This window comes from Anabrus simplex, chromosome 2 (assembly GCF_040414725.1).
Source record: "Anabrus simplex isolate iqAnaSimp1 chromosome 2, ASM4041472v1, whole genome shotgun sequence".
In the NCBI taxonomy this organism is placed as follows: Eukaryota; Metazoa; Arthropoda; class Insecta; order Orthoptera; family Tettigoniidae; genus Anabrus; species Anabrus simplex.
In genome coordinates, this window is record NC_090266.1 from 742,680,819 (window position 1) to 742,704,133 (window position 23,315).

The 23,315-nt window shown below is 39.7% G+C and overlaps 1 protein-coding gene across 2 annotated transcripts in view; it reads left to right on the forward strand.

Annotated features, from left to right (window-relative positions):
- The window catches only part of Cipc (Clock interacting protein circadian), an 851,118-nt gene that overhangs the window by 704,918 nt on the left and 122,885 nt on the right, over positions 1 to 23,315 (forward strand). The gene's annotated exons all lie outside the window — the stretch shown is intronic.

The window sequence follows — 23,315 nt, forward strand, 5'->3', positions numbered from 1 at the left end:
TATAAAATAACTTGTCCTGACTGACTGACTGACTGACTGACTGATTCATCATCGCCGAGCCAAAACTACTGGACATAAAGAAATGAAATTTTGGGGATATATTCATATTAAGATGTAGATGCTCGCTAAGAGAGGATTTTTGGATATTCCTTCGCTAAGGGGGTGAAAAGGGGGGTGGAATTTTAAAATGAGTGTATCTATATCTCAAAACTTTAAACGTTTACAGATGTAAAAATTGGTATATAGAATCTTCTTTAAAAATAAGGAAACACGTATTTTTTTTGTTTTCAGAAAATCTCAATAGGAGGGGTGAAAAAGGGTGAAAATGGGGAAAAATGGGTTGAATGCCTTTAATCAGGATACCGGTACTTATATCTCAGAAACTGAAGATATTACAGACCTGAAAATTGGTACTTTTGATCTCTTTTAAAAATAAAGAAACACGTATTTTTTTGTTTCTGGAAAATCCAATTAATGGGAGGGTGAAAAGGGGGTGAATTTTTAAAATGAGTGAATCTATATCTCCAAACTTTTAAAGTTTGCAGATGTAAAAATTGGTATTTAGAATCTTCATTAAAAATAAAGAAACACGTATTTTTTTGTTTTCAGAAAATCCCAATAGGAGGGGTGAAAAAGGGTGAAAATGGGGAAAAATGGGTTGAATGCCTTTAATCAGGATACCGGTACTTATATCTCAGAAACTGAAGATATTACAGACCTGAAAATTGGTACTTTTGATCTCTTTTAAAAATAAAGAAACACGTATTTTTTTGTTTCTGGAAAATCCAATTAATGGGAGGGTGAAAAGGGGGTGAATTTTTAAAATGAGTGAATCTATATCTCCAAACTTTTAAAGTTTGCAGATGCAAAAATTGGTATTTAGAATCTTCATTAAAAATAAAGAAACACGTATTTTTTTGTTTTCGGAAAATCGCAATAGGAATCGTGAAAAGGGGTGAAAAAGGGGTTGAATGCCTTTAATGAGGCTACTTATATCTCAGAACCTGAAGATATTACAGACCTGAAAATTGGTGTTTGGGATCTCTTTTAAAAATAAAGAAACACGTGTTTTTTTTGTTTTTGGAAAATCCAATTAATGGGGGGTGAAAAGGAGGTGATTTTTTAAAATGAGTGTATCTATATCTCAAAACTTTTAAAGTGTATGGATGTAAAAATTGGTATTTAGAATCTCCTTCAAAAATAAAGAAACACGTATTCTTTTGTTTTCGGAAAATCAAAATAGGAAGGGTGTAAAAGGGCGAATAATGGGTTGAATGGCTTTAATGAGGCTACTTATATTTCAGAACCTGAAGATATTACAGACCTGAAAATTGGTATTTTGTATCTACTTTAAAAGTAAAGAAACACGTATTTTTTCGTTTTTGTAAAATCCAAATATTGGGGGGTGAAATGGGGGGGTGAAATTTTTAAAATGAGTGTGTCTACATCTTAAAACTATAAAATTTACAGATGTAAAAAATGGTAGCTAGAATCGCCTCTAAAAATAAAGGAACACGTATTTTTTTGTTTCCTGTAAATCCTAATAGGAGGGGTGTAAAAGGGTGAAAAATGGGTTGAATGCCTTTAATGAGGATACTTATATTTCAGAACCTGAAGATATTACAGAACTGAAAATTTGTATATGGGACCTCCTTTAAAAATAAAGAAACACGTATTTTTTAATTTTTGTTAAATTCAATTAATGGCTGTTAAACAGGAGTGACAAATTGGGGTGAATTTTTTGAAAGACTATATGTACAGAATATCTTGGAAACGTAAAATGTTACAGACGTAAAAAGTGGGTGTTTGGAATCTCCTGTAAATCTAAGGAAACTCCACTTAAGGGGAACTCAAAAGGGGTGAAATTTTAAAATGAGAATTTTTACAGTATATCTAAAAAAACTTAACATGTTACAGAAGTGAAAAATGGTATTTTTTACCTCTATTAAACATAATGAATCGTGTATTTTTAGTTTTCGGAAATACCACTTGGGTGGTGGGGGGTGGGTAAAAGTGACTGAAAATGGTGTTGAATTCTTTTAATTAGGCTACTGATATCTCAAAAATGAAGATATTACAGACGTGAAATTTGATATTTGCAATCTGCTTTAAAAGTAAAGAAAGGCGTATTCTCGGAAAATCCAATGAAGGGGGGGGGGGGGGATGAAAGAATTGAAAATTTAATTGACTTAATTGTATGAGAATGCATACATCTAATAAAAACTAAAGTTGTTACAGACGTGAAAATTCGTATTTCGATCTCCTTTAAAAACAAAAAAACGCCTTTTGGTGGGGAAAACCATCTTGGAGGGCGGGAGTGTAAAGGAGTTGAATTCCTTTCATGAGGACACATAAATCAAAAACTGAAAAAGTTAGAGTCGTGATAATTGGTATTTAGAAGATATTTTACTATTAAAGAAACAAGTATTTTTTGCGGGAAAATTCAATTAAGGGGGGGGGGAGTAGTGTGAAATGAAGTGAAAAAAGTAATTTTTTTTATGGGGATACTTCTATCTCAAAACTGAAGGCAATAGACGTGAACATTGGTGTTTGGAATCACCTATAAACATAAAGAAACAAGCCTTCTTGTAATTTTTTTTGTTGGGGGGGGGGGGTGAGGGTGGCGGTAAATAAACTTAACGGCGGTGGGGTGTAGAAGGAGGTGAGACCTATTGATTTTACTGTTCTTAGTGTACTTATAAGTATCCTCCGTTGTTCAGGCGGCAGCGCGCCGGCCTCTCACAGCTGGGTTCCGTGGTTCAAATCCCGGTCACTCCATGTGACATTCGAGCTGGAAAAAACGGAGGCGGGACAGGTTTTTCTCCGGATACTCCGGTTTTCCCTTTCATCAGCCATTCCAGCAACACATAATAGTAGTAATAATAATAATAATAATAATATAATAATAATAATAATAATAATGTTCCGGACCGTCGTCAAATGTGCGGACCGCGCTGGAAACGGCTCCTGGACGGGTAATGACTAAGAATGCAGTCCGGCCGCGGGTTCAGTCCCGCCAAAGCACCCAATATGACACCACGCCGGATCTTCTGAAGGATTTTATACATATTAAAATGATTATAGGAAAAGATGGCAAAGATTTACGGACCCAACTGACCGGGAGGAATACCTGAGCCTAGCCCGGGAAGTACGAAATCGATTCCTGGAAAGGAAGATTGAAAAATGGGAGGAAACGTGCAGTAATCTAATAGAAAACGAGTCAGATCGGGAATTTCGGTGGATTCTCGCAGAAAACGAGTCTGATCGCGAATTTCGGCGGATTATAAATCTAAAACAATAAGCATTCAATTATAAATTTCAGTATAATACCGTAGCGAAGCACGGGTATCTTGCTAGTATATATATATAAAATAGCTTGTCCTGACTGACTGACTGATTCATCATCGCCGAGCCAAAACTACTGGACATAAAGAAATGAAATTTTGGGGATATATTCACATTATGATGTAGGTGCTCGCTAAGAGAGGATTTTTGGATATTCCTACGGTAAGGGGGTGAAAAGGGGGGTGAAATTTTAAAATGAGTGTATCTATATCTCAAAACTTTAAAAGTTTATAGATGTGAAAATTGGTATTTAGAATCTTCTTTAAAAATAAGGAAACACGTATTTTTTCTTTTTCAGAAAATCCCAATAGGAGGGGTGAAAAAGGGTGAAAATGGGGGAAAATGGGTTGAATGCCTTTAATCAGGATACCGGTACTTATATATCAGAAACCGAAGATATTACAGACCTCAAAATTGGTACTTTTGATCTCTTTTAAAAATAAAGAAACACGTATTTTTTTGTTTTTGGAAAATCCAATTAATGGCAGGGTGAAAAGGGGGTGAATGTTTAAAACGAGTGAATCTATATCTCGAAACTTTTAAAGTTTGCTGATGTAAAAATTGGTATTTAGAATCTTCATTAAAAATAAAGAAACACGTATTTTTTTGTTTTCGGAAAATCGCAATAGGAGGAGTGAAAAGGGGTGAAAATGGGTTGAATGCCTTTAATGAGGATACTTATATCTCAGAAACTGAAGATATTACAGACCTGAAAATTGGTGTTTGGGATCTCCTTTAAAAATAAAGTAGCACCTATTTTTTGGTTTCTGGAAAACCCAATTAAGGGGGGGGTGAAAAGGGGGGTAATATTTTAAAACGAGTGTATCTATATCTCAAAACTTTTAAAGGTTATAGATGTAAAAATTGGTATTTAGAATCTTCATTAAAAATAAAGAAACACGCATTTTTTTGTTTTCGGAAAATCACAATAGGAATCGTGAAAAGGAGTGAAAAATTGGTTGAATGCCTTTAATGAGGCTACTTATATTTCAGAACCTGAAGATATTACAGACCTGAAAATTGGTGTTTGGGATCTTCTTTAAAAATAAAGACACACGTATTTTTTTGTTTGTGGAAAATCCAATTATGGGGGGGGGGGTGAAAAGGGGGTGATTTTTTTAAATGAGTGTATCTATATCTCAAAACTTTTAAAGTTTATAGATGTAAAAATTGGTAATTAGAATCTCCTCTAAAAATAAAGGAACACGTATTTTTTTATTTCCTGTAAATCCTAATAGGAGGGGTGTAAAAGGGGTGAAAAATGGGTTGAATGCCTTTAATGGGGATACATATATCTCAGAAACGAAAGATATTACAGAACTGAAAATGTGTATATGGGATCTCCTTTAAAAATAAAGAAACACGTAATTCTTAGTTTTTGGGAAATCCAATTAATGGCGGTTAAACAGGAGTGACAAATTGGGGTGAATTTTTTGAAAGACTATATCTACAGAATATCTTGGAAACGTAAAATGTTGCAGACGTAAAAAGTGGGTGTTTGGAATCTCCTGTAAATGTAAATAAACATGGGTGATTTGTTTATGGAAACTCCACGTAAGGGGAACTCAAAAGGGGTGAAATTTTAAAATGAGAATTTTTACAGTATATCTAAAAAAACTTAACATGTTACAGAAGTGAAGGTATTTTTTATCTCTATTAAACATAAAGAAACGTGTGTTTTTAGTTTTCGGAAATACCACTTGGGTGGAGGGGGGTGGTAAAAGTGACTGAAAATGGTGTTGAATTCTTTTAATTAGGCTACTGATATCACAAAAATGAAGACGTTACAGACGTGAAATTTGATATTTGCAATCTGCTTTAAAAGTAAAGATACACGTATTCTCGGAAAATCCAATGAAGGGGCGGGGGAAGAATTGAAAAATTAATTGGCTTAATTGTATGAGAATGCATACATCTAATAAAAACTAAAGTTGTTACAGACGTGAAAATTCGTATTTGGATCTCCATTAAGAACAAAGAAAAGCGCGTTTTGGTGGGGAAACCATCTTGGAGGGCGGGAGTGTAAAGGAGTTGAATTCCTTTCATGAGGACACATAAATCAAAAACTGAAAAGGTTAGAGTGGTGATAATTGGTATTTAAGAAGATCCTTTACTATTAAAGAAACAAGTATTTTTTGCGGGAAAATTCACTTGGGGGGGGGGGGGGGGAGTATTGTGATATGAAGTGCAGAAAGTAAATTATTGTTATTGGGATACTTATATCTCAAAACTGAAGGTAATAGACGTGAACATTGGTGTTTGGAATCTCCCTTAAACATAAAGAAACAAGCATTCTTTTAATTTGGGGGGGGGGGGTGTGGCGGTAAATAAACTTAACGGCGGTGGGGTGTAGAAGGAGGTGAGACCAATTGATTTTAGCTGTTATTAATGTACTTATAAGGACCCTCCGTTGCTCAGGCGGCAGCGCGCCGGCCTCTCACAGCTGGGTTCCGTGGTTCAAATCCCGGTCACTCCATGTGACATTCGTGCTGGACAAAACGGTGGCGGGACAGGTTTTTCTCCGGATACTCAGGTTTTTCCTGTCATCAGCCATTCCAGCAACACATAATAGTAATAATAATAATAATATTAATAATAATAATCCGGACCGTCGTCAAATGTGCGGACCGCGCTGGACACCACGCCGGATCTCCTGAAGGATTTTATCCATATTAAAAATGATTATATGAAAAGATGGCAAAGATTTACGGGCCCAACTGACCGGGAGGAATACCTGAGCCTAACCCGGCAAGTACGAAAACGATTGCTGGAAAGGAAGATTTAAAAATGGGAGGAAACGTGCCGTAAAATAATAGAAAACCAGTCAGATCGGGAATTTTGGTGGATTCTCGCAGAAAACGAGTCAGATCGCGAATTTCGGCGGATTATATATCTAAAACAATAAGCATTCAATTATAAATTTCAGTATAATACCGTAGCGAAGCACGGGTATCTTGCTAGTATATATATAAAGTAACATGTCCTGACTGACTGACTGACTGATTCATCATCGTCGAGCCAAAACTACTGGACATAAAGGAAATTCAATTTTGGGGATACATTTATATTAGAACGTAGGTGCTCACTAAGGGAGGATTTTTTGATAATCCGTCGCTGAGGGGGTGAAAAGGGCGTCAATTGTTTAAATGAGCAAATGTATATCTCAAAAACTTGAAAAGTTTACAGACGTAAAAACTGGTATTTAGAATCTCCTTTAAAAATAAAGAAACACATTTTTTGTTTTCCTAAAATCCCCTTAAGTGGGGTGAAAAAAAGTGAAAAGTGGTTGAGTACCTTTTATGAAAATACTTACACAAATGATACAGACATGAAAACTGATATTTGGAATGTCCTTTGAAAATAAAGAGACACGTATTTTTTGTTTCTTGAAAATCCAATCAATTGGGGGGGGGGGGGTGAACAAGAGTGGCAAAAGGGGTGAATTTTTAAAAAGACTATATCTACAGTATATCTCAGAAACCTTAATATTGTTACAGACGTGAAAATTGGTATTTGGAATATCCTGTAAAAGTAAAGAAACATACATAATTTATTTCCGGAAAATCTACTTAAGGAAACTGAAAAACGGGGTGAATTTTTAAAACGAAAATATCTACAGAACATCTCATAAACTTAACATGATACAGACGTGGAGATAGGTATTTTTAATCTTTTTAAAAAAGTAAAGAAACATGTATATTTTTGTTCCCGGAATAACTTAGGGGTGGGGGAATAAAAAGGACTGAAAAGGGGGATGAAATCTTTCCATTACGATAGTGATATCTGAAAAACTGAAGATGCTTCAGAGGTCAATATTGGTATTTGGAGTCTCCTTTAAAAATAAAGAAATATATATTTCTTGGTTTTTTTGGAAAATCCTCTTAATTGAAAAATTAGTTGAATTCTTTGTATGAGGATACTTATATCTCAAAAACGAAAGATGCTGCAGACGTGAAAATTGGTATTTGGAATCTTTTTTTAATATAAAGAAACGCATTTTTGGGGGAAAGTCAGCTTGGGGCTGGGAGTGAAAAAACGAGTTGAATTATTTTTATGAGGAGATATATATCTCAAAAACTGAAGATGCTACAGTCATGATAATTGGTATTTGGAAGCTCTTTTATAAATAAAGAAACACGCATTTTGGGTTGGGGGGAGAGAATCAACTTAACGGGGGTTGGGGGTGAAAATGGAGTTGAATACCGTTTATGAGGGTACTTAGGCTATATCTCAAAGGCTGAAAATGTTACAGACATGAAAATAGGTATTTGGAATCTTCTTTCAAAGTAAAGAAACACGTATTCTTTTGTTTTTGTAAAACCCGGTTAAGTGGGAGTGAATGAATTGAAAAATTCGTTTAATTCTTTGTACGAGGGTACTTATATCTCAAAAACTAACGATGTTATAAACGTGAAAATTGGTATTTGGAATCTCCTTTAAAAATAAAGAAACGCGTATTTTTTTTTTTTTTATTTGCTTTACGTCGCACCGACACAGATAGGTCTTATGGCGACGATGAGGCAGGAAGGGCCTAGGAGTGGGAAGGAAGCAGCCGTGGCCTTAATTAAGGTACAGCCCCAGCATTTGCCTGGTGTGAAAATGGGAAACCACGGAAAACCATCCTCAGGGCTGCCGACAGCGGGGCTCGAACCCACGATCTCCCGAATACTGGATACTGGCCGCACTTAAGCGACTGCAGCTCTTTTGTTTTCGGAAAATTGCTTGGGGGCGGGGGTTAAAAAATTACTGAACTATTTGTATGAGGATACTTATATCTAAAAAACTAAAGATGTTACAGACGTGAAAATTGGTATTTGGAGTCTCTTTTAAAAATAAAGGAATACTTTTTTTTTTGCTTTCGGAACATCAACTTAAGGTGGGGGTGAAAATAAGTTAAAAAGGAGTTGAATTCTGTTTATGAGGATACTTATATCTCAGTAACTGAAGATGTTACAGACGTGAAAGTTGGTATTTTGAATCGCCATTAAAAATAAAGAAACACGTATTTATTGTTTTAGGAATACCCACTTAAGAGGGGAGAGGGATAGAAAGAAGTGAAGAAGAAGTTGAATTATTTTTATGAGGATACTTATATCTCAAAAACTGGAGATATTACAGACGTGAAAGCTGGTGTTTGGAATCTCCTTTAAAAATAAAGAAACACGTATTTCCTTATTTTCGGAAAATCCACTTTGGTGGGGGTGGGATGGGGGAAGGGCTTATAAATGGGTTGAGTTTTTTTTTTATGGGTATACTTATATCTCAAAACTGAAGATGTTACACGCTTGGAAATAGGTATTTGGAATCTCTTTCAAAAATAAAGAAACATACTGGGGATTTTTTTTTTCGACTTGAGAGAAGACTATTCCTCACATGTGCAGTTCTATGTCGCATGGTCCTCTTAGCCCCAAAAGGCAATAACCACAAACGTGGTTTACAAATAGTTTCTGGGGTAAATGAAATTCATTTTTTCGGTGAGTTTTTATACTTTAGGGATTTTCAGGTAATGTCTTAGTACAGTACGGAGGAACAATTATTACTTGTAACAAATTACGAAATCAACGCGAGCGAATCCGCGGGTAACTGCCAGTTTCTAAATATGTTTTTAGTATAGTTGATGTCATGACTGCAAGAAAATATAAGTTTTACTAGGCATTGAAATCACATAAGTTGTTTCTAAGTGTTCGACTTGTTTTTTGAAATTCTACTCTTGTGTTAAAACGGATTTTAGTTGTAATTCACTACTACTATTTTGGTATCCAAGTTTCCGTGTTGCACTTTCTAACATGGGGCTGATAGTCTTGTCGTTTTGTCACTTAAACCGAAAATCGCCACCACCATATTTCTGTTGCAAATATAACAATCATACCGGTGTTTCAAAATTATTTTCTTTCATATTTTGTTCTGAAGTGTAACTGCATATATCTAGAAAGTGGGCCTACAAGTTAGTTGCAAGTCCAGCTCCTTAGCTGAATGGTCAGCGTACTGGATTTTTAACTGGGTGCAGAGGAGCGCGACAGGTTTCGGCAGCCGGCACAATTCCTATCCTCGTCGCTAGATGGGGCTTTATTCATTCCATTCCTCACCCGGTCAAATGACTGGAAACAGGCTGTGGATTTTCATTTCTTTCATTAGCTGGGTGCCCATATTTCGCTACGGCAAGGGCGAATCTTTATTTGTATTCATTTTATTTTAAAGACTGTTTTCGGTCCGCCTCTGTGGTGTAGTGGTTAGTGTGATTAGCTGCCACCCCCGGAGGCCCGGGTTCGATTCCCGGCTCTGTCACGAAATTTGAAAAGTGGTACGAGGGCTGGAACGGGGTCCACTCAGCCTCGGGAGGTCAACTGAGTAGAGGTGGGTTCGATTCCCACCTCAGCCGTCCTGGAAGTGGTTTTCCGTGGTTTCTCACTTTTCTTCCTGGCAAATGCCGGGATGGTACCTCACTTAAGGCCACGGCCGCTTCCTTCCCACTTCGTTGTCTATCCCTTCCAAACTTCGCATCCCCCCACAAGACCCCCGTTCAGCATAGCAGGTGAGGCCGCCTGGGCGAGGTACTGGTCATCCTCCCCAGTTGTATCCCCGACCCATTGTCTGAACCTCCAGGGCCCTGGAGGCGGTAGAGGTGGGATTCCTAGCTGAATCCGAAGGAAAAACCGACCGTGGAGGGTAAACAGATTAAGAAGAAGAAGAAGACTGTTTACGACTTCTTCGACGACCAGTGGCTGACAGTCTACAAAAGCTACTTGAACTGTGGAATTCTCGTGGAAACCGGCACCGAACAAACACTTCTATGGAAGGATGGGATTCTAAAGTCAACCGTCTGAAAAGAAGACCTCATCCCGGCTTCAAGGAGTTGGACTCTTCTTTAAAAAAGGAAGCTGAAACATCTGATTTTCATATAGCCAGGATGAATATGAATCTCGAAGGTTCGAAGAGAAGTGAAATATGAAGAAATTGGAGACATCGGAATTTTTTGAGGACAGTCTCTTACGTCTGAAACCGTAGCAACATTCTGACGAAAAAATTGTAGGCTAAATGTTTTCCTTGGTAAACTTCGTAAATAATCCAGATAGTACTTATATGACAAAGTAATGGCTGCTTTTAAGGAAATGGAACTAGGCCTAACTTTATAGGCCACAAGACTGCACATATACGACAAAGCAATTGTTGAATTTAGGAAAATAGGACTAGGCCTAAATTTGCCCGGGTTCATGACGCCCGTAGTTCTACTGACCCCCTGTCATATACAGTATGTTTGTGCGAAGTTACATGGCAGGCACACCTCAAGATTGAGGTTCCATTTTTAGAAGTGGGCACGCAGTCCCGCTTGTGCTAACAATTTCACATCCTTTTATTTTTGTTATACATGCAGGTTGCTTCGAAACAGTACCACCATTGGAAATTCGGATATTCTGATACTCGCCGTCCAGGTAGCAAACTGGATTTTTAAACCGTCCTGTGGAATTCGAATATTTTGGGACATGTTTCTAGATTGTTGCACCAGGCAGGGCTGTCGCCGAAGTTGCGATACCGGTCACTGTTGAGTCACTCGGAACAACAGGTTCAGTCATCCTGCAATGTGTGTACATTTAGTGCCTGCCGAAATTCCATAATCGAATTTGTTCAGCGAATATCTGTTTCTAGCCTGGGGCATTCTTAATCCATGCTCAAGGAGTGAGAGCGTCAGAAGAGAAAGTGCGGCTTGTGCACAGTGTGTCACGAAACACAGTAAGCAAGAGGGAACTCGGTAGCAGGCATGTGAGGCTTCAATTCTGACCCTATGCAAGATTTACCTATAGTTTATTGTATTAACCACAACAACATGGATGTCAACTGACATTTTTTCAGAGTGAGGTTAGGGCGGGAGTTGAGGAGCTAGTTTGGCTGTGATGAGATCCTTCGAAACTCTTCTGACATAGCGATCATTAAGGAGTATTCGCGGACATCCAATGACAGCATAATAAATTAATAACATGAAGTATAAAACGCCGGACCGAGTGGCTCAGATGGTTGAGGCGCTGGCTTTCTGACCCCGACCTGGCAGGTTCGATCCTGGCTCAGTCTGGTGGTATTTGAAGGTAAATGAAATGCAATGAAATGTCCGAGGAAATGTTCGGTTCTTCAGGTACACGTCTTTCGATTTGACGCCCGTAGGCGAACTGCGCATCGTGAGGAGGATGAAATGATGATAAAGACGACACATACACCCAGCCCCCATGCCAGAGAAATTAACCAATGATGTTTAAAATTCCCGACCCTGCCGGGAATCGAATCCGATACCCCTATGACCAAAGGCCAGCACTCTAACCATTTAGCCATGGAGCCGGACGGTATTCGAAGGTGCTCAAATGCATCAGCCTCGTGTGTGTGGATTTACCTGCGGGATTAAATTCCTACACGTAGGCGTCTCCGAAAACCGTAATAAAAGTAGTAAGTGGGACGTAAAATAATAACATCATTATTATTTTATTGCTTTTACGCCGCACTAACTACTTTATGGTTTTCGGAAATGCAGCAATTCTTTTACGAGCTGACGTATTTTAGCATCTTGAAATACCACCGGACTGAGGAGGAAATTAACTAGGCATTTTGGGACCATCTGAACTACTCAGCTCCTCCTAGAGGTTCCCTCAGCGTACTACAGAAATTAGAACCATTTTAATTATTAGGTTCCAACGCGATTTTGGATAGTACCGAGAATTACGAAAAGACCTATGGCTACAATTTTAGGACTTTTAAAATAAAATAATAATAATCATGAGAAGTTACGAATAGTAGAAGACTATTCATTTCTTGATAAGCTTCCATGGTCTTTACGGAAATGGCTTTGTTTATTTTAAATGTTCCTAAAATAGTGCAAAAATCTTTGTGGATTTTTCCTGAGCAAGAAAAATATTAACTCCAGTATTAGTGCTATTCTAATGATAATGTTACGTGTGCCTGACTCTTAGTTAATACGCCAACAGAAAATGGAAAAGAAGAACGCGTTGAAGGAAGTGAACGAGAAGCAGCATGCTTTCAAGTGCACTGTACATGAGTTGGTCAATAGTTCATGGACTACCTGAGCCCTATCCGCAGTTGCTCACCTACAAGGGTGGTAGATAACCTGTATTTTCCATCACCGTACGGTACTCCCAAATTGTAATAATCATGTTATATTTGCTCTACGTCCCACTAACTACTTTTACGGTTTTCGGAGACGCCGTGGTGCCGTAATTTAGTCCAGCAGGAGTTCTTTTACGAGCCACTAAATCTACCGACACGAGGCTGACGTAATTGAGCACCTTCAAATATCACCGGACTGAGCCAGCATCGAACCTGCCAAATTGGGATCAGAAGGCCTGCACCTCAACCGTCTGAGCCACTCATCCCGGCTCCGATTTAAAAAAAATCTTTTGTCTTGCAATTTGCTTTACGTTACATCGACACAGACAGGTCTCATGGCAACGATGGGATAGATAGGAAAGGGCTAGGAGTGAAAAGGAAGCGACCGTGGCCTTAATTAAGGTACAACCCCAGAATTTGTCTGGTGTGAAAATGGGAAAATCACGGAAAACCACCTTCAGGGCTGCCGACAGTGGGGTTCGAACTCACTATCTCCTGAATGCAAGCTGATAGCTACGTGACCCAAACCACACGACCGCTTGCTCGGTGGCTCCGAAATTGTGTTGACCTTTGTTAACACATAAGGATGGACTTAGTGTACTCCGTTATTGTAATTAACAGTGTTTGAGCGAGTCTGTATTGTCGCCTGCGTGAGGCCGGATGATCGTACAGGAGAACTGCATTTACGATGTGCAAGAATTACCGCTAGGCAGGCTTCCACTCTGTAGTGGTATCGAGAAAAGAGAACGGAGCCCCTGGGTGGACAAATGATGTAATATTGTGTTTAATCACGGCACCTTGGTACTAATGACGGTCACTTCCGTGTGCGACGACAACCATATGGATGACACTTTTCATTGAGTATAGGCCTGCAACAGTGACATACAAGACCAACTCCTTGAGTGATGATGTGGGGAGCCGTAGCCTATCTATAACATCAGTTCGTCAGTGCGATATACTGTACATCTCGAACATCATCCGACCCAATATGCTGCCGTTCAGGGAATGCCAATCTGTGTACCACTCGTGCAACCCAACATATTCTCCACTGTTTTTGAACGGGATTGGACATCTCCTGACGCGGTTTTCGACTGCGGTGAGGACTCTTGCCCAACTACGCCATCAGGAGCATTGTTTATGGAATCCCATTTCGTATGATAATGTTGAGAACCTCTGCAATTGTTTCCATGCAAAAGCTGTGGACTGCGTTACTGCGAAGAAGGAAACGCGGAATGCTGAAATTGTCTTTCTACCCTCTTGCAGACTCTTATACACACGAGTTTTGACCCCGTGGTAATGATTTTGTACTCATAGTGCGTGTGAATAACGGTCCCGTTACCCGGAAAAGGGACTATTGGATTTCCTTTTCATTTAAATTTAGTTGAAAATGAAAACCTACAACCTGTTTTCCAGTCTTTGACCGGGTCAGGGATGTAATGAATGAATCATATATAGGCTATTGGTACTTTGGGGTCGCCACTCCCAAAGTGATTTATTAATGATTGATAGATGCTACGAAATGAGAATGGAGAGTGTGGTCCGAATTAAAGATGACAGGGAAAACCGGAGTACCCGGAGAAAAACCTGTCCCGCCTTCGCTTTGTCCAGCACAAATCTCACACGGAGTGACCGGGATTTGAACGACGGTATCCAGCGGTGAGAGGCCGACGCGCTGCCGTCTGAGCCACGGATGCTCCTTTAATTTAGTTATCGATAATTATTATGCAATTTCAGAAAATACCAAATATTACAGTCCGGTTCCTTAGCTGAATGGTAAGCTTTTGGTTCAGAGGGCTCTGGGTTCGATTTCCGATATGGCCGCTGATTTGAACTACGTATGGTTGATTCCTCTGGATTAGGGACTGGGGTTTGTGTTCGTTTTAGTACACTTCATCTACCTACAACACACAACTCTACCAACCACCACAGAAACGTGTAATACGGTTGGTATCAGGAAGGGCGTCTAGCCGTAAAAGTGGACCAGATCTGCCTCAATTCCCGACCGATCCCAATAACAAATTGCGGAACAGGTCAGGGAGAAGAAGGAAACCAAGAACTATTAATCAGGTTTAAAAGGACTTGATATGTTCGTAAATGAAAAGAAATTGAATATTGTATGCATACCTGCATAGATTACATGGTTTGTATGAAAGCGAAATATATTACCTGCAGATTACTGTAGGAAATTCGCGTGGATGTAGAATTACAGACTGTGGCACCCTAATGGTTACAGATAGAGTTCTGCTTCGGGGTGTTTTCCTGCAGTGAGTTGAGTCACCTCTTTAATTCACTACCTGAAATACAGTAGGCTATATCCATTGCACCTCTGACCTATCATACTTGGTTGCATCAAATGACCATAAAAAGTTGTTACTTATTAATTTGTTTAATTGACTCGAAAGTTTGTTTTCATTGTATCCATCACAAAAAAGAAGATAGATTAAAATAGATAATATGAGATCTAAAGTGTTCCAGGCGATATGATTGAGGTGTGAAATGTATTATCTGTAAGGTGTAAGCTGCTCTTTATGAACTGAAAATACCGGGCGAGTTGGCTGTGCGGTTAGGGTCGCGCAGCTGTGAGCTTGCATCCGGGAGATAGTGGGTTCGAACCCCACTGTCGGCAGCCCTGAAGATGGTTTTCCGTGGTTTCCCATTTTCACATCAGGCAAATGCTGGGGCTGTACCTTAATTAAGGCCACGGCTGCTTCCATTCCACTCCTAGGCCTTTTCTGTCCCGCCGTCGCCATAAAACATATCTGTGTCGGTGCGACGTAAAGCCACTAGCAAAAAAAAAAGAACTGAAAATGTTCACTGCACGATTCTAGCATTTTTGTGAAATTAACTGGAAAAAGGCCTCAAGAAATCTACCGGTAGCCTCAACCTGAATACGGACCTGTCTATTTTGCCTGTGTCGTTTTACAGTACCTAAGGAATGTTGTTACGTTGGAAGGTGGCATTGATAGAAATCGCTGTTCAGCCTTTTCTATATTTCAGATTAATCAACTCCTCTTTTATACTGTATCTTAGCACTGAAAAGTAGATGGGCTCAAATTTGTAATTAAACCCAATGATTCAGTGGAGTACATTTATAAATCTAATATTTCTACAAGGAATACTATTTTTATTGAAAACATATTGTACAATTGTTGCTGACGACGTTACAAAATGAATTAATACAATGCCACGAAATTAATCTAAAAGGTTCACGTTTTGTAATTGCTTGCAACCTCTACTATTGTTTCAGTTAAGTTACTCAAATCGGGTTTTCAGTCAGCTTACGACGTCTGTATCACGGTATTATGATACAAGAACAATTGAATGACGCTGAGAAATAGTGAATAAATGGTTACAAATGACATGTATGTATGTATGTATGTATGTATGTATGTATGTATGTATGTATGTATGTATGTGTATGTTCAGTCCGAAGGCTAGTTGGACCCACAACAGCTCTACCATTAGCTTGTCATAGATGGCCTAGGCACCACTAAAGAGGCGTACTAGGGAAATGAGGTGTGAAATAGTTTCCCTTTGCTTTCCACTTTGAGCCAGAAGTTGCTATTACATATCAGTCTCCCAAGGTCACTGAAATGTATGCACCAACCGACCCTATGAGCAACATTTTCACACCATTCATAGCGGGGACTGGCTGCATTACTAGCATTGCTCATATCTCACTCACTTTCATATTGTCAAAGCCAAGGGTAAGACTGAGACAAATCAATGAAAGAAACACCAATTTGCGTCATAGTTTGGTTTGTATAACTTGATGTTCACGTAAGTTATGAACCTTGGAAAGAATATCTGATAGATCTCGGTTGAAATTTCTATAGATCCTTCCTGGATATACTTTCAGGCAGAAAACATAAGTTCAGGATAAATTAATTAATTTTCTGAAATGTCTGAAGTACTAACGAAGAGCTGTTCTATCCTATACTATAAAATTATGTTCGTTGTCCTATCTTCTTTAGTGATTGTCCGAATCTTACGATGCTGATTTTATTAAGCTCTAAAGAATTGAGAAAATTTATTTTGACGTAAGCTCTAAAGAACTGAAACACGTTATCATGTCGTAGACGATGGGATCTGTATTCCCTTAACTTCCGTTCTCCGTTGCACATACGTGGCCTTCCACAGCAGCAGACCATGTGGGGTTAGTATCTTGAGGGCCACCTGTCATGTGTTATACGTATTTTTCCTGTCGTTAACATCACCATGCGAAAAGCCTACAGTGTCCCAAGCCCCCCCCCCTTTATTATTATTATTATTTTTTACAATTTGATTTTAAGTCGCACCGGCACGGATAGGTCTGATGGCTACGATGGGATAGGGAAGGGCTAGGAGAGGGAAGGAAGCGGCCGTGGCGTTAATTAAGGTACAGTCCCAACATTTGCCTGGTGTGAAAATGGGGAAACCACGGAAAAACATCTTCAGGGCTGCCGACAGTAGAGTACGAATCCATTATCTCCCGGGTACAAGGTCGCAGCTGCGTAGTCCTAACCGCACCGTCAACTCGCCCGGTAAGCCCCTTATCAACAATCGCATTACATTGACTGTTTATTGTTGTTAGCTGAGGTGTGCTCTACTTGTTGACATTACTGCTGCAGTTAAAAAGCTAACCCGTCAACGACGGATACACAACAGCTAATCGGTCTATAAATTTACGCTGTAAACCTGAACTACACTGAGTTTTTAGCCTGCTGATGAAGTGAAACTTCCTAAGTTTCGTGCTGTTTTTCACGATAACCAATTTCCAGCGAGAATTTCCTGGCAGTCTATGGAATTTGTCTTATAATGCTGTATTATCGTCAAAGGTCGCAAGAAGGTAAAATAAATCTTGTTCATTGTCGTCTGTCATGAAGTTCTGTTGATTACAATAAATCACTAGTGTTGTAAAACAATGGAAGTTCTTTTAAATTAAGTCACTGCCCTAACAAAAGTGAGCACATGTTACTTATTTTTCACCTCCAGTACCGTACGTGCATAGAATTCTTAAATTATTTGCAATTCTAACTGAAAATATTCCCTTCAATAATTGTAATTAGTTTGAAAATATCCCCTATGAAGATTGTGCTTTTTTAAAGAATCCTTATTCAGAATGTCGAAGGCGAAGAATTTGGACGGGGTTAGGTCTACTTCTTAAGCGATTATACCAGTTAGTATACAACTACAATTTGTTTATGTAATGAAAATAGATATGTCCGTGGTTTCTTCTTATGAGGAAGAAATTAAAGTAAAATTCGATCAATGAATTCAGCATGTATGTTTACGACGTAAGTCCATTTCCTGATACGCGGTCGAGAATGAGGCGAGGTGAAATAATGGCATGTTTTTACGGACATATGTCCTTCCTGTCATCAAACACAGTTGAGGAGATAATGAAGATGAAATGAATGACGGTGAATAAAACTGAGTGACGAGGTGAAAGGAATCGGCTGTGGCCTATTAATAGGAACTGTCCTGGCATTTGCCTGGAAGTGAAAATGGGAAACCACAGCAAACAACTCTGAGGCCAGCCGACGGTGGGGTTCGAACCCAGTCGTCTCCCGAATGTAGAGCTTCGCTCCGTAGGCATAGCGTTTAACATGCGAGGCCACTCCGCTCTGTGATAAATTAATTCAGTAAATGTGAAAAATGTTGAAGTTTAAACATGTCTTGTCGTGTTTATAATACGTTATTAGGAAAGAAGGTTGGCTTCGACTATCTTGAATATTATGTTAGTGTTCCAGTTGCTCTCAAGTGTATGTCATAATTGAAAGAATTACGGTATAATCACATCGGAGTTATTTAACTGCCACCTACATTAGACCTATGCGTTTCTTCTGTTCCTAAGGAGATTGGAATTGGCGGAGATTTGATAGAACAGGTAATAATCAGTATAACTCACAAGATCCAAATTAAATACGCATTTTCTGCTGCACAAACCACTTCCTTCGTCAATGATTTGACATAACGGGACAGAACCATTAGGAGTAATAGTGGGCCATTTGATCGTCTCATCTCAGTATGACTTCTCCCAGAATGAACACTCTGTCCTGATAATATTTCTTGGTCAGGAGGTTGATTGCGGGCACAAATGCTTGGGGAAGGAACATTAATTTTATTGGACCATCCCATCGTTTGCAACCTAATTACTGTATATCAAATATTTGCAATGCTCTTCTTTATGGATCGGGTTGGCCCCTCTTGGAAAAGTATAATTTACAGTGCATTAACAACCGTATTCTCCGCTGTGAGTATTGAACTATTGTTCTAAAATTGAATATGTCTTTTTTTAAATAACGTACTGTATTTAGTTGCTTCCTTCCTTTTTTGTCTTTACGTCGCACCGATACAGATAGGCCTTATGGCGACGATGGGATAGGAAAGGGCTAGGAGTGCAAAGGAAGCGGCCGTGGCTTTAATTAAGACACAGCCCCTGCATTTACGTCGTGAGAAAATGGGAACCCACGGAAAACCATCTTCCTGGCAGCCGACAGTAGAGTTCCACTATCTCCCAAATGCAAGCTAATAGCTAGGCTACGTGATCCAAACCGCGCGGCAACTTGCTCGGTAACTTCCTTCCTTCCTTCCTTCCTTCCTTCCTTCCTTCCTTCCTTCCTTCCTTCCTTCCAGAGGGTGGCAGCATGACTTCGATCTAGGGCCTATTTAGTGTACCTTACTTCTTTTTTTTTTTTTTTTGCTAGTTGCTTTACGTCGCACCGACACAGATAGGTCTTATGGCGACGATGGGACAGGGAAGGGCTAGGAGTGGGAAGGAAGCGGCCGTGGCCTTAATTAAGGTACAGCCCCAGCATTTGCCTGGTGTGAAAATGGGAAACCACGGAAAACCATTTTCAGGGCTGCCGACAGTGAGGTTCGAACCTACTATCTCCCGAATACTGTATACTGGCCGCACTTTAGCGACTATAGCTATCGAGCTCGGTACCTTACTTCTTATCTCTTTATTTAATTGCTAGAATTTGTACCCGTTCCTTGCACGGGAATTTGGAGTGGATTACATGATACCTTCAGGAATTTATGCGAAGTAACATGGCTCTATTCACACGTTTAATGCGATATGTTACAATATTTTCCTACGAAAGCGCGTGGCAGTAACGTGAAAACATGATGAAGCTGAAGAGAGAATGACGACGATTTCCGAATTTATTGCACAGTACACTTCCTGGTTCGAAGTTGTGCGAAATTCTGCATAGTTCTCCGGTTGTATATTGTGTATCTGACCACTGACGTGGCGCCCTGATATTGATGCTACCTTCCTTAATATCTGTCCGATCGAAAAGAGTAAAATGGCTCTTTAGTTTTTCCCGTTGCCCTCATTAAAATGACATGCACGACATGTCCCAATGGACTTGGACTAAAAATCCAGATTTTCGTAATTATCGGGCGTTATTATACGTCGTACGATAAAGACGTGCGTGGCATAAAGCAACCCAAATGGCGTATTCTTAAACGTTTGTTGCTGAATATGGTTTTCCGTGGTTTCCCATTTTCACACCAGGCAAATGCTGGGGCTGTACCTTAATTAAGGCCACGGCCACTTCCTTCCAACTCCTAGGCCTTTCCTATCCCATCGTCGCCATAAGACCTATCTGTGTCGGTGCGACGTAAAGCCCCTAGCAAAAAAAAAAAAACCGTTTGTTGTATACAGACCTAATGTTAACGAAAATATTTGAGAATAATCTTCTTATAAATACCAAGTCCATGTGATTACCATGACATGTCCGACTCGTTGGCTGAATGGTCAGCGTACTGGCCTTCGGTTCAGAGGGTCCCGGGTTCGATTCCCGGCCGGGTCGGGGATTTTAACCTTCATTGGTTAATTCCAATGGCCCGGGGGCTGGGTGTTTGTGCTGTCCCTAACATCCCTGCAACTCACACACCACACATAACACTATCCTCCACCGCAATAACACGCAGCTACCTACACATGGCAGATGCCGCCCACCCTCATCGGAGGGTCTGCCTTACAAGGGCTGAACTCGGCTAGAAATAGCCACACGAAATTATTCTTACCATGACATCATATGCGTCTGGTAACACAATCCTGAGTGAGTAGAATCCAGATACGAAGTTTGGTTGGAATATGTCCAGCAGTTTTCCACTTTTAGGAATATACAAAAAGATAGATAACCAGACAGATAGACAGACACACCAAAGGGAAAAGTTCTACCTCATGCTACCTCGGTGTTCATATATTCGTACATTAGGTGGGGGTAATTTTAAAGCCGAGAGAAATATGATGCATCCTCTGATTTTCTCTTTTATGGATCCTTCAAATAACTGTACGTCTGCGAGGGTGTCCGTCACAAGCTGCAGGGCACGAAGCCCGTAGAAAATAGTAATTTACTCCGTCATTTGAAGAGTAAGCGAAATTATATACATAACAAAAATTATTTAAAATGAAGGGGCGTTTCACATATAGTCTACAGATTTTACATATAATGAATTGTGTAAGAGAAAATAGAAAAAAACTCCTGGCCTTCGTATAAACCCTCTCTCTGTTCAGTGATTTTTAAATGATACGCATATCGAAACTCCCTTCTGGATTAGTAGACTCTAAATATGAAGTTTAGTCGAGATATAATCAATATTGTAAGAGAAAATTGAAAAATCTCTTCTGGTCTTCTTATAACCCCCAGTTTATTCAGGGATTTTTAAATTAAATGCATATCGAAATCTGCTCCTGGATGAGTAGACTCTAAATATGAAGTTCGGTGGAGATCTATTCAGCCGTTTACCCGTGATGGTGGAACAGATACGAAAGGTAAAAACTACTGAAACTATATGGAAACGGATAAATATATCAAAATTTGGTGAAATAAATGACATTACAGACAACGGGTTCCTAGAATTGTATTTATAAGATTATAATTCGTCTTGTTTTATTGCAATCCTTTTGGTAACGTATGTATTAGTAATTAACTTTGGGATTACCTTAGAAAAGGTATTTCGGATCAGGAAGTTTGATACCGTGAGCCTCTGTGGCTCAGGCAGCGGCGCATCGGCCTCTCACCGCTGGGTTCCTTGGTTCAAAGCCCGGCCACTTCATGTGAGATTTGTGCTGGACAAAGCGGAGGCGGGACAGGTTTTTCTCCGGGTACTCCGGTTTTCCCTGTCATCTTTCATTCCAGCAACACTCTCCAATATCATTTCATTTCATCTGTTAGTCATTAATCGTTGCCTCGGAGGAGTGCAATAGGCTTCGGCAGTCGGCACAATTTCTATTCTCGCCGCTAGGTGGTGCCTGACCCATTCCTGACCTGATTGAATGACTGGGAACAGGGTGTTGATTTTCATTCATCTTATTCAAGTAGGACACTGCCTGCATTTTCCTCAAGTAATTGCGAAGACGAATCTCGACAGTCGCTGTTAGATAACTGCAGACCCCCCAAACCCCATGGCACTACAGCCCTTGAAGGCCCTTGGCCTACCAAACGACCGCTGCTCAGCCCGAAGGCCTGCAGATTACGAGGTGTCATGTGGTCAGCACGACGAATATTCTCGGCCGTTATTCTTGGCTTTCGAGACCGGGGCCGCTATCTCACCGTCAGATAGCTCCTCAATTCTAATCACGTAGGCTGAGTGGACCTCGGACCAGCCCTCAGGTCCAGGTAAAATCCCTGACCTGGCCGGGAATCGAACCCGGGTCCTCCGGATAAAAGGCAGGCACGCTACTCCTACACCACGGGGCCGAGATAACTGCAGATCTCGGGGTTTGATCATAGTTCTAGTAACGTAGTCGTGGTTTCATTCTGTACAATGTTCACAGAAATGCATTAAAAATGGGGAAGTATTAGGTGTAGTGTAGATTATGATCATAAGAAAAACGGCGTGATTTTCTGATCATTTTACTGCTCTACTTCCACAATGCCCCACTGCGCATTTAGGCGTGAAATTGTATGACTAGGAAGACACAACACCAACCACTCACATAAATTAGATTAACCTGCACCAGTTAACTAACTCGCCATCCACAAGCTTCATTGCAGATTAGAAAATTATTAAATAATAATGTTATTTGCTTTACGTCCCACTAACTACTTTTACGGTTTTTGGAGACGCCGTGGTGCCGGAATTGTGTCCCGTAGGAATTCTTTTACATGCCAGTAAGTCTACCGACTCGAGTCTGGCGTATCTGAGCACCTTCTAATAACACCGGACTGAGCCAGGATCGAACCTGCCAAGTTGGGGTGAGAAGGCCAGTGCCTCAACCGTCTGAACCACTCAGCCTGGCTAAAGTTTTATTGAACGGTGTAAATAATATCGACATGTTTGTAGTTTCGTAGGTGTCCAGAACAGGAGCTTAAAATAGGTGATGGTTCGAATCAGATTTTCATTACTTTAGGGAGACTAATTTCAGTACAGATTAAACGGTAAGTTATGTTATTCATTTTGGGGTTTGGCCTAAGTATTAATTATGAATGGCATAACGTGAAAGGTTCGGGTCTGGGGATGGGCCCAATGCCGAAAACAGTGTGGAATGTGAAGGTTCTAGCTTAAGTTCCAGAATGATCCTTAAAAATCACGAAATTTTCTTCTTATTTTACATCTGGATGTAAATAAGTTTAAAAGTCTGGCTCACAATCTGTAGACTGATATATCACATTATTTTTAATAGTTAAAATGTAGCTTGAAGAAGCACTGTCACATTCTTTCTAATAGTTAAAATGTTGCTTGAAGAAGCACTGTAAGTATTAACAGCTCACAGGTCTTTTATATAAGGAAAATATTGTACCAGAAAGTAGAAAAATGAAGAGAAATTCACTTATTGCACAATTAAAAGGAAAAATCTAGCTAGTGCCATTCATCAAATAGAGTTTGTGCTCTAAACAATACAGGATTATGTACAGTACTTATGA